Raw genomic sequence first — 12089 nt, 5'->3', positions numbered from 1 at the left:
AGGGATGCCTGACCTAAGAGACTGCCCTCACTCTCTCAGGGTAACTTAGGGGACTCTTGTCCTCAGCAAGTCACTCTCAGGAGCCGTAGTCAGTCACTCACCCTTATTGCCCTTCTCTCTCTCTACTCTGCGAACAACAGATATTCCACACCTCCAAAATCCACCCCCTTAGGCTGTCTCCTCAGGAACTTAAATCGTCTCAGCCTTGAGGGACACATCAAGCCAAGATGCCTTATTTTCTTTTGCAACACTGTCTGGCCTAAATATAAACTAGACAATGGCTCTCCATGGCCAGAGAATGGCACTTTCAATTTCAAAACCCTACAAGATCTTGACAACTTCCTTCACAGCAATGGAAAGCGGTCTATGTCTGGGCCTTCTTCACACTTCGTTTCCAATCCTCTCTCCATCAGTCCTGCTCCACCTATCAAATTCTTTTCCTTCCCTCTAAACTGCAAACCTCCCCCTCCCCCCTGACCCTGGATCCGACTCTGACCCTGCGTGCAGGCCATCACGCTCCTCCTCCCTCTGCACTACCGCCAGGTGAGGACTCTCCAGGCCATCACGCTCCTCCTCCCTCTGCACTACCGCCAGGTGAGGACTCTCCAGGCCATCACGCTCCTCCTCCCTCTGCACTACCGCCAGGTGAGGACTCTCCAGGCCATCACGCTCCTCCTCCCTCTGCACTACCGCCAGGTGAGGACTCTCCAGGCCATCACGCTCCTCCTCCCTGTGCACTACCGCCAGGTGAGGACTCTCCAGGCCATCACGCTCCTCACTACCGCCAGGTGAGGACTCTCCAGGCCATCATGCTCCTCCTCCCTGTGCACTACCGCCAGGTGAGGACTCCCCAGCCCAACCTCTAGCCCCACCAGACTCGAACCCTAGCCCTGTTCCTTCATCTCCCTACACCTGCTCTAGGACCGCTCAGGCAGCTTCCACTTCAGACTCCCTCCCCGCCCAGTCTCACCCTTGCGAGAAGTAGCCAGAGCAGAGGGTGTTGGATCTACGCTCCCTTCTCAATGGCGGAGCTTTCTGAAATTGAAAAACACCTTGGGTCCTTCTCATCCGACCCCACTACTTACACAAAGGAATTTGAATACCTAACCCAATTCTGTGACTTTACTTGGCATGATATCTATATAAATTAAGCTCCACTCTCTCCCAGGAGAGAAAGGCGCGGGGCTGGATCGCAGCGCAGGCGCACGCTGATGACCTCCGTAGACAAGACAATCACCAGCCGGTGGGGGCAGCAGCCCTTCCTCTAGAGCAATGGTCCCCAACCCCCGGCCGCGGACCGCTACCAATCTGTTGGCCATTTGGTACCAGTCCGCAGAGAAAGAATAAATAACTTATATTATTTCCGTTTTATTTATATTTAAGTCTGAATGATGTTTTATTTTTAAAAAATGACCAGATTCCCTCTGTTACATCCGTCTAAGACTCACTCTTTTTTTTTTTTTTTTTTTTTTCATTTTTCTGAAGCTGGAAACAGGGAGAGACAGTCAGACAGACTCCCGCATGCACCCGACCGGGATCCACCCGGCACGCCCACCAGGGGACGACACTCTGCCCACCAGGGGGCGTCACTCTGTTGCGACCAAAGCCACTCTAGTGCCTGGGGCAGAGGCCAAGGAGCCATCCCCAACGCGCCCGGGCCATCTTTGCTCCAATGGAGCCTTGGCTGTGGGAGGGGAAGAGAGAGACAGAGAGGAAGGAGAGGGGGAGGGGTGGAGAAGCAGATGGGTGCTTCTCCTTTGTGCCCTGGCCAGGAATCAAACCCGGGACTTCTGCACGCCGGCGGACGCTCTACCACTGAGCCAACCGGCCAGGGCCTAAGACTCACTCTTGACGCTTGTCTCGGTCACGTGATATCTTTATCCGTCCCACCCTAAAGGCCGGTCCGAGAAAATATTTTCTGACATTAAACCAGTCCGTGGCCCGCCCTGGCCGGTTGGCTCAGCAGTAGAGCGTCGGCCTAGCGTGCGGAGGACCCAGGTTCGATTCCGGCCAGGGCACACAGGAGAAGCGCCCATTTGCTTCTCCACCCCTCCGCCACGCTTTCCCTCTCTATCTCTCTCTTCCCCTCCCGCAGCTAGGGCTCCATTGGAGCAAAGATGGCCCTGGGCGCGCTGGGGATGGCTCTGTGGCCTCTGCCCCAGGCGCTAGAGTGGCTCTGGTCGCAACATGGCGACGCCCAGGATGGGCAGAGCATCGCCCCCTGGTGGGCGGAGCGTCGCCCCTGGTGGGCGTGCCGGGTGGATCCCGGTTGGGCGCATGCGGGAGTCTGTCTGACTGTCTCTCCCTGTTTCCAGCTTCAGAAAAATGAAAAACAAACAAACAAACAAACAAAAACCAGTCCGTGGCCCGAAAAAGGTTGGGGACCACTGCACTAGAAGACCCCCACTGGGACTATCAAATAGACTTTCATGGGCACCACCACTGTGCCCATATGATCACCTGTTTACTAGCAGGGTTAAAGAAAACTGCCCATAAGACTGTTAACAATGAGAAACTTAAAGAGATTAACCAGAGATCTGATGAAAATCCTGCCCTCTTTCTTCCCTACCTAACGAGCCTCTTTCAAAATATATAGCCCTTGACCCCATGTCTACTGAGAAACAATTATTTTTATTTCTTGAAAATTATTATTGTTATTTTAGATTTTATTTATTCATTTTTAGAGAGAGAGAGAGAGAGAAAAGAGGGAGCAGGAAGCATCAACTCCCACATGTGCCTTGACCAGGCAAGCCCAGTTTTGAACTGGGGACCTCAGCATTCCAGGTTGACGCTTTATCCACTGCGCCACCACAGGTCAAGCTGAGACAACTCTTTTTAAACATGCATTTTATTTCCCAATCAGCCCCAGACATTAGATGAAAACTACAAAAATTAGAGGAAGGCCCTCAAACCCCACAAAAGGATCTCTTAAATATAGCCTCAAAAGTCTTTAATAACAGAGATAAAGAGGCCAAAATACAAAAAGAGAAAAGAGATCAGACTAAATACCAAGTGTTAGCCACAGCCATCCAAAGCTTCAATGGAAATACTCAGGGCCAGAGGAGGGAGGGGAATAATCTGCCCCCGGTCCCTGCTTTAAATGCAACAAGAAGGGACATTGGGCAAGTGCCTGCCCTAACCCCTGACCTCTCCCAGGCCCCTATTACAAATGTGGCAAAAAAGGCCACTGGAAGGTTGACTGCAACCAGACTTCTCAAGGTAGGGACCCATCCGTTCCCTCTGGACAACAGGACCCATCGAACCTTGGCATGCCCAACCTCCTATGACCAGGCCTTTTTCTCTCTCTGGTCTCTCTGTCAATCGTGTTCTACCCACCAAATTCTTCTCCTCCACTTGAAAGGCGACTCCTCCAACACCAACTCCCCTCCCTTAGCTGTGACCAGTCTTTCGATCCTGCTGACCATACGCCTTTTCTTTGTGCACCCCCAGGTCCTGTCTCTTCCCAAATGCCCACTCACTCCTCTACCTTGACCTCCCCACGCCATACCCGGGCCCGCACTGCTAGGCCTCCGCTCCCCTTTGAGAGGTAGTTGGGGCAAAGGGCATTATCCACATCAGTGTTCATTCTCTCCTGTTTTGGGGGCCAAATTGCAACTCTGCTGTTAGGTTTAATAAGGTTTTATTAATGTGTCATGCTCGTGTTTCTGTACTGTAATTGTCTTGTTTGTTTGTAAATTTGTACTCAGGTCTGTGAAATAGGAGGAATTAATTTCAGTTTGAGAGCTCTCATCTGTCTGTCTGTCTGAAATTTTTTGCTGTTCTATACATCCTGGGAATCCTCGGCCCCTGACCTTTGGGCTTTGTGTCATCTGGACCTTGTAAAGGTCATTTGCCATGACGTGATATGAGATAACATTCTAAGATTTGTGTCTGAGTCCCTCCTCCTCCTGGAGAATTTAGTGTACAGAATTCACTTGTTTAAAGTTTGTGTCTTGAATTTTGTTTTTTTTTTAAAAGTGGTTTGATGTTGGTTCCACCAGAAAGTCCATTAGGCTGTATTCTAACTGAACAACTTGCAGCTAGACCTGTCTTTCCAGTCCCAGGAAAATGGACGGAGGCTCCATGTACTCAAGCCTTCATGGCTCTCAGAGATGACCCCAAGCGATGTAGATCTCTCTGTAATCGTTACAGAGCCTGAAAGAAAAATACACCCAGATGGAAAAATTCCCAAGATGGGTGAATGAATTTGCCAGTTTTTTTGCCAACATTTGGGTGGCAATCCAGTCCTTGAGGTATTAAAAATAACTGCCCTTGTTTTACAAATAAAATTTTTTCAGAAGTCAGAGGTGTGGCTTCAGAAACAATTCAAAGCCCACCAAATCTTATCTATGCCATTTTTTTAAATGCGAGGTAAATCTTATTAAAAGGAAAGAGAATACCCTTAGCTATCTGAGCAGATCTCTAACTTATAGCTGTTGTTCCTTTCTAAATTACTGAGTTTTGACAAAAAATTATTGAATATCTAGATATTTTGAAATAACATGTCAGGCCCTGGCCGGTTGGCTCAGCAGTAGAGCATCGGCCTGGCGTGCGGGGGACCCAGGTTCGATTCCCGGCCAGGGCACATGGGAGAGGCGCCCATTTGCTTCTCCACCCCCCTCCTCCTTCCTCTCTGTCTCTCTCTTCCCCTCCACAGCCAAGGCTCCATTGGAGCAAAGAAGGCCCGGGCGCTGGGGATGTCTCCTTGGCCTCTGCCCCAGGCGGCAGAGCGATGCCCCGGAGGGGCAGAGCATCGCCCCCTGGTGGGCAGAGCATTGCCCCTGGTGGGCGTGCCGGGTGGATCCCGGTCAGGCGCATGCGGGAGTCTGTCTGACTGTCTCTCCCCGTTTCTAGCTGCAGAAAAATACAAAAAAAAAATAAAAATAAAAAAAAAATAACATGTCATACTGAAACACTAATTGCTAGGTAAATTTTAGTTCACCTAATTTTGGCCTTTTTATTACAGAGAAGCTGGAAAATACTTAGTAAAAAGGGACATTAGCCTGACCTGTGGTGGTGCAGTGGATAAAGCGTGGACCTGGAACACTGAGGTCACCGGTTCAAAACCCTGGGCTTATCTGGTCAAGGCACATATGGGAGTTGATGCTTCCTGCTCCTCCCCCCTTTCTCTCTCTCTCTCTCTCTCTCTCTCTCTCTCTCTCTCTCCTCTCTAAAATGAATAAATAAATTTTTTTTAAAAAGGGACATTAGAAGGAGAATTCTAAGCCTGGCCTTTTAAAGTCTTTAATAATCGGGAGAAGGAACAGACTAGCCCAAACCCAGGCCTTACGTTCGCAGAGGTGGTCTCCCAGGCCAGAAAACCATAAAAGGCCCCAAAGGCCCCAAAAGACCCCAGCAGGGATTTTTCAGCCTTCCCTGAGGGCCTCTTTAAGTGTAGACAGGAGGCTCACTGGAGCGGCTCCTGTCCTAATCCCAGACCACCAGTCAGACCCTGCCCTTTCTGTGGTTGTGTGGGCCACTGGAAGTCACATTGCACATGAGCCACTCAAAGCCCAGGGGCCGTCCCTTCCCAGGGCTGGTCTCTCGCCAGCACGGGCCTGGACACAGCAGCACTTCTTGGCATCCTGGGGGAAGAATACTGAAGGAAGCTGGCCTTGCCCCAGGCCTCCACATCCACCATCCAAATGGTGGAGCCTTGGGTAACTCTATAGATCACCAGTCAGGACATTTCTTTCCCATTAGATACCGGAGCCACTTCCCAGATTTTTGGGTCCACTGTCTCCTTCCTCAATCTTGATTATTGGAGTAGACAGTTTTCCCTCCAACCCACTCATCACCCTCCCCTTTCTTCTGTCATCTAGGAAGTCACCCCTTCACCCACTCCTTCCTTATTCTTCCTCGATGCCCCATTTCCATCATTAGATAAGACATCCTCACCGAATTCCACACCACCATTACCCTCTATAGCCCCTCCCTATCCTCTTCCTCTTCTGATACTATCTTCATTGGGCTTCTGTCTGACACTCCCTCTTCCGACCTAAACACCCTCTTCTCAACCCTGATCCAATGCTAGATGACATAGATGCCTGAGTCTAGGATACCTCCCAACCTGTTACAGCTTCCCACCATTCCCCTGTTTCATTTCCTTAAAAAACTCATCTCACTACCCAGCCAGGGCACAATACCTTACCCCACGGCAAGGACAAATAGGACTTAAACTCCTTATCTCCAAAATTCCTTTAGGCAGGCATTCCCGCCCATCCTTTACAAGCTTCAATCTTACCTGTCAAAAAGCTAGGTGGTTCCTATAGGTTCGTCTAGGACTTTTGCCTCATAAATAATGCCAAGTTCCTCTCCACCCCATTGTCCCTAACCCCTTCACCCTCCCCTCCTTAATTCTCCCTGACTTACTGTCTTAGAATCAAAAGATACATTCTTTTCCATTCTGTTACACCTCAACTTAGAAGAACTCTTTGCCTTTACCTAGATGGACCATGACATCCATCACTCCCAACAACTCCCCTGGACTATCCTCCTCCAGGGATTCTGGGACAGCTCCCACCTCTTTGGCCAACCCTTGACCAAAGATCTAGCTTCCTTCTCCCTCCCAGGCTACACTGTCTTCCAGTACAAAGATGAGCTCCTCCTATGTAGCCGCATGGCATAAATCTCCCAATCTAACACTCACCTCCTTCTCAAATACCTGGCCTCCCTTGGTGTTGGTCAAATAAGTTTGTAAATATGGTATATAGGTTTGCTCGCTTATAGTTTGTAATGGGTGTGGGAGATAGGTTGTAAGCAGGCAGAGTGGTTATAGCCTAAGGCTTAGTTTTAAGACTAAGTTTTTCCCCACACCCCTTGACTGATTGCATGATGTGGGGTGGTGCACTCTCATGAGGAATCCCATCATGCCTCAGATAAGTGACTTTGTATCAGGGACTTCCTTGTTTGTATATTGGATTAAAGGTTTTGATTTCTACACTATAAAGTGGGGCAGACCGGGAGCTTGCTCTCTTGGTTCCTGAGATTTGCATTAGAGGAGAGAGAAGATTAAGGCCACATGGAGGAGAGGAGAAGCAGTCAAGATGGTGGAATGCGGCCCTGGCCGGTTGGTTCAGTGGTAGAGCATTGGCCTGGCGTGCAGGAGTCCCAGGTTCGATTCCCGGCCAGGGCACACAGGAGAAGTGCCCATCTGCTTCTCCACCCCCCCCCCTTCCTCTCTGTCTCTCTCTTCCCCTCCTGCAGCCAAGGCTCCATTGGAGCAAAGTTGGCTCGGGCGCTGAGGATGGCTCCATGGCCTCTGCCTCAGATGCTAGAATGGCTTTGGTTGCAACAGAGCGATGCCCCAGATGGGCAGAGCATCGCCTCCTGGTGGGCATGCCGAGTGGATCCCGGTCGGGTGCATGCGGGAGTGTCTGACTGCCTCCCCATTTCCAGCTTCAGAAAAATACAAAAAAAAAAAAAAAAAAGATAGTGGAATCCTGAAAGAGAAGCTAGTTAGTGCAGAGTTTGTGTAGAGAGAAGGAGATGAAAAACAAAGGAGAATGAGGCTGGTGAGGTAGACACCTTTGATTCTAGGAAACTCGGATAAGTCAGTAGCTTTGTGAGCACTAAATGAGTGGATTTTGGAGCCCAGCGTGTGTTTTTACTTGCCCGCTGGGTGCAAGCTAGGATTAAAGATGATGACCCACCAGTTCGTGGCTCCGTTGTTTCATTACCGTCTGTCCGAATCCAATGCGAACCTGCATGGGCCAGGCGGCTGTGATGGTGGCCGTGCCTACTGGCTTTACACTTGGCTACTGGGTTTCCTGCAACAAGGCCCAGCAAAACTGTAAGAGGGAACCCTATGGGGAGGGACCCAACTGCAGGAAAAAACCACCCAGAATCCGACTGCTAGCTCCTCATGCTATCTAGGGCAGAGAAATTCTATGACTACTAACATTACTTCTCCTCTCTGAACCCTGTATATTTTAGACTTCTCTCCACTTTCATTCACGACCACATTCATGCCTTCACTATCCAAACCATTGGTGAGATCATCATACTACAAACCTATGCCAGGTACCAGCCATTCCCACCATCACTTGTTCACCATCCTATTTTTCTCCCTTACTCAAAACAATGTCCATATTCAGCAGGAAGCAACTATAAAAGAAGAGACCTTCGCCCCTTTTCTAACATAATATAGAAAAGAAAGCCTAGAATGTAAGGCTGATAAGGCCAGAAGAAAGCAAACCCTCTACAGCATTGGAATCTGGCCTCTGGCTTTGATACCTGTTTCCTGGGACGTCCTGCCAATGAGTCATCTCCCCATCACTTATCTAAATATTCTGTTACTTAGTCATTAATCACCACCCTCTCCCATTGTTTAACCACCACAGGTAACAGAAGTTTTTGCCCTGTGGCAGGAAATAACTCCCAACCCCATCCTATATAAGCTAGGGCAGGCGTGGCCAACAGTTTTTGCCCCCGGGCCAAATTAGAAAGAAAACTTTTTCACTGTCAGGACAAAATATTAAAATTAAAAAATGCTAAATACAAAAATGATTTGTTTAAGTAAACAAAAATTTTATTATGTAATTTATGAATAAATGTGAGTGAAAAAATTTTAATATACAATATTATTTTAATAAAGATATATTTAATAAAAATACAATTATATACCATGTAAATATCCAAACTGTATTGCAATCAATTGAAACAATATTTAATTAATAGAATGAGCTTGAAGGGGTTATATCGCAAATAAAACAATTATTTTGTTTTACAAACAGCCTGGACACGTTTTCAGTTATCAACTGCAGCTACTGTCTATGCTACAATGCCACTTGATTCAGCACATTTGACCACAAAAATAATGAATTGTTTGATCTTGGGTGCGCACTGGCAAACTCCGCCTAAAAGAATGTGGGTTTCACATCACCGCTAAACATCAAACAGTTCATATCGAGTACAGACGAGTACAAAAGTTGTAAATCTTTATAATGGAATTTTTTAAAAAAATAAAGAAGTATCGCGAATCCATTCGACCAATTATTGGAAGTTAACCCTAGATTAGTCACACGCGGAATTCTTTTCCGTGTATCACTATCTTCTTAAATATCCCAATTTCCAATAATCAAAGACGCTTCCGCTTCTGAGTAGCTGAGATTTTAAAGTAGTGGAGATATTAAAAATTTAATCGCGAGCCGCATAAACTCATTACGCTGGCTGGTTCCGGCCCGCGGGTCGTTGGCCATGCCTGGGGTAGGGCTTCTCTTCCTCTCACTGCTGATGCCATTTTGGACTCAGCTCATCTGTTTGCAGACGCATAAATAAATTTCCTATAAAACTCATCAGGCGTTGTGTGTCCCTCCTTTGGCAACCTCACAGTGGGTATTCAGAAAGTATCTGTGAATCACTGAGCAAATAAGTAAATGAATGAGTGAGTGAATTTAACATCTGCACAGAATAATTATAAGGTGACCAACATTTTTACAATGAAAAGGAGGACAAAAATAAATTGAACAAAACAATATCATAAATAAAAAAACCATTTTATTCATTGCAACAATAATATCCCATAATATAATAAATGCATAATAAACACATTTGTAATATTTTATATTGTAATTATGCTTACATGCCTATTAATTTTTAATAATTGTAAGAAAAAAGTACTTATTTAGTAAAACTAAATATCAAACAAAACCACTAATTTAGAGTGATATTCAGGTGTATTTATCATTTTTTTAATTAAAAAACGTCTATTTTATGCAACTATTTAATCAAAATGTGTTATTAATAGATATGGTTTGAGGTTAGATTTCCAATTTAAAACTCAAATTTTGGGAAAATACTTGTAAATAAAATTATACGTATTTGGAAATTATTAAATAGATAATGAATTAATAAAACGTGAATTGTGCTTACCTGTCTATGATTGAATATTCACTGAGAAAGAATTAATTGTGAGTCTACAATGTTATATGTGCCATGTTGTGTTTCAGAAAGAAGTACACAAAGCCATTTGTGCACTCGGTATATCGCATTCTCTCTAAAGGTCTCCCGTGTGGAGCACATGCATCTCATAATCACGTCTCATCGCACTGTACTGATCCTTGACTAATCATCATGTCAAATATGAATACATCACATGCAATGGATCGACTCTGCACCAATCAAATACAGACATTTACAGATCAGTCTTCCAATATCAAAAAGGAGGACATGTAGGAGGAAACTTTTGGAGGGAGGACAAAACTTACAAAAGAAGGACTGTTCACCCTAAAGGAGGATGATTGGTCACCTTAATAATTACCACCCTTTCGGTTTCCTCCCAATTCTTCCAACTCAAACTTGAGGAAACCGTGACTTGCTATTCAAGACCATTTTTCGTTCTCTGGGTCTTTGAGGCAATCTCTCAGGGGCACTGCCTGGGAAGTCAGCACCAGTGGTGAAAAGCAGTTCCACACATACAACCAAAAGGAAGCCTGCCTCGTCCGTCATCTGCAAAAGCCCAAAGAATATCGTCTTCCTCTAAGATTGGATTCTGGGTGATTTTTTTCTGTGGTTGGGCTCCTCCCCATGGGGTCCCTTCTTACAGTTTGGCTGGGCCTTATTGAGGGAAACCTGTGGACTGAAGTCATCCTGAGGTGTCGCTGCTGTGGGGCCCATGCCGGGAAATGGCTCCAGAACCTTCTCTTCCCTGAAGGAAAGTCCTAGTCAGCCAGGTGGGGAAGAATTGAGGGAGAAGGAGATAATGGTTTGCTTTTCTCCACATCTACCCCTGGAGAAAAGTCTTGGGCTGAGAATCCAGGTTGGGAAGTTAATGGTGAGTTTTGAATCAAAACACAATAAGCTCCTCATTCCCTTCCCATCCACAGCTTCCATTCTTAAGGCTGGAAATAAAAAGACCCTTCCCCTTCCTACAGGACTGTCCCAGGCTAAATCAACACTTTAAGCTGCCACCATTCACCCGTGTTGTAAGCACAGCGACAATGATCAGGTTAGGTGTTCAGGACAGTATGATACAAGTGGGCTGTGATGAAAGAGTCGCTGACAGACAGTGCAAGCCGACACCATGAGAACGGCTTGGGCTATGAGGTCACTGGGTCCAACGGGTAGGCCCTTCTGTTTTCTTCGCCTTGACATTCGATGCCCCCTAGTTATTCAGTAACCAGAAATGAGGTGGGTCCTACAAAATTCCTGAATCTCCTTGGGGATGGAGGAGGTGTGGCTGTGCTTCTTTGATCAAGGGCACAGGAGGAGAAGCCAGAACTGTAATCCTGCCCCCAGGAGGACATGTCGATGAAACAAAATGTGGGAAAGATGATCAGAAGCAAGTGGCATCATTTCTGAGGAGAGATGAATAATGATTCTGCATTTAACTCAGATAATCATACCCTGCTCCTAGTGGAGAAAGCAAAGCTCACACCCAGACTGAACAAGCGCGCAAACTCTCAGGTCAAACAAAGCAGCCAATTCTTAGCAAATTTGCTATAAAAAGATGAGGGAAGGAGCTTTTGTTGGGGGATAGGCTGTTTGTTTGCTTTTTGATTTGTTCATTTTATTATCCAATACATGCCACACATATGACCCGACATCCAAAAGTTTCAGAGCTTTTAATAAATGAAATGTTTTGATGACAGACTGTAATTGATGCTTCAAAAAAGTAAGTTCAAGCCAAACATATTTTCCTGCGAACATTTCACGGAAGTTAAGGAAAAAGAGATTATAGATTTTCCTTTCCAGCAGTATATTGGTGGGGGGAGGGGAATGATATACTGTATTAGTTTCCTAGGGCTGCCATAACACAGTCCTGTACCACAAACTGGTGGCTCACAACAATAGAACTGTACTGTCTCACAGTTCTGGAGTCCAGAAGCCTGAAATCAAGGTGTCAGCAGGGTCATGCTCCCTCTGAATGCTGTGCAGGTGTCCCCAAACTACAGCCCCTGGGCTGCATGCAGCCCCCTGAGGCCATTTATCCAGCCCCCCACCGCACTTCCAGAAGGGCCACCTCTTTCATTGGTGGTCAGTGAGAGGAGCACTGTAAGTGGCGGCCCTCCAACGGTCTGAGGGACAGTGAACTGGCCCTCTGTGTAAAAAGTTTGGGGACCCCTGCAGGGGAAACTCCTTCTTTGCTG

The sequence above is a fragment of the Saccopteryx bilineata genome, chromosome 8 (genome assembly GCF_036850765.1).
Source record: "Saccopteryx bilineata isolate mSacBil1 chromosome 8, mSacBil1_pri_phased_curated, whole genome shotgun sequence".
Taxonomy (NCBI): Eukaryota; Metazoa; Chordata; class Mammalia; order Chiroptera; family Emballonuridae; genus Saccopteryx; species Saccopteryx bilineata.
Note: the sequence above shows the minus strand (reverse complement) of the source record.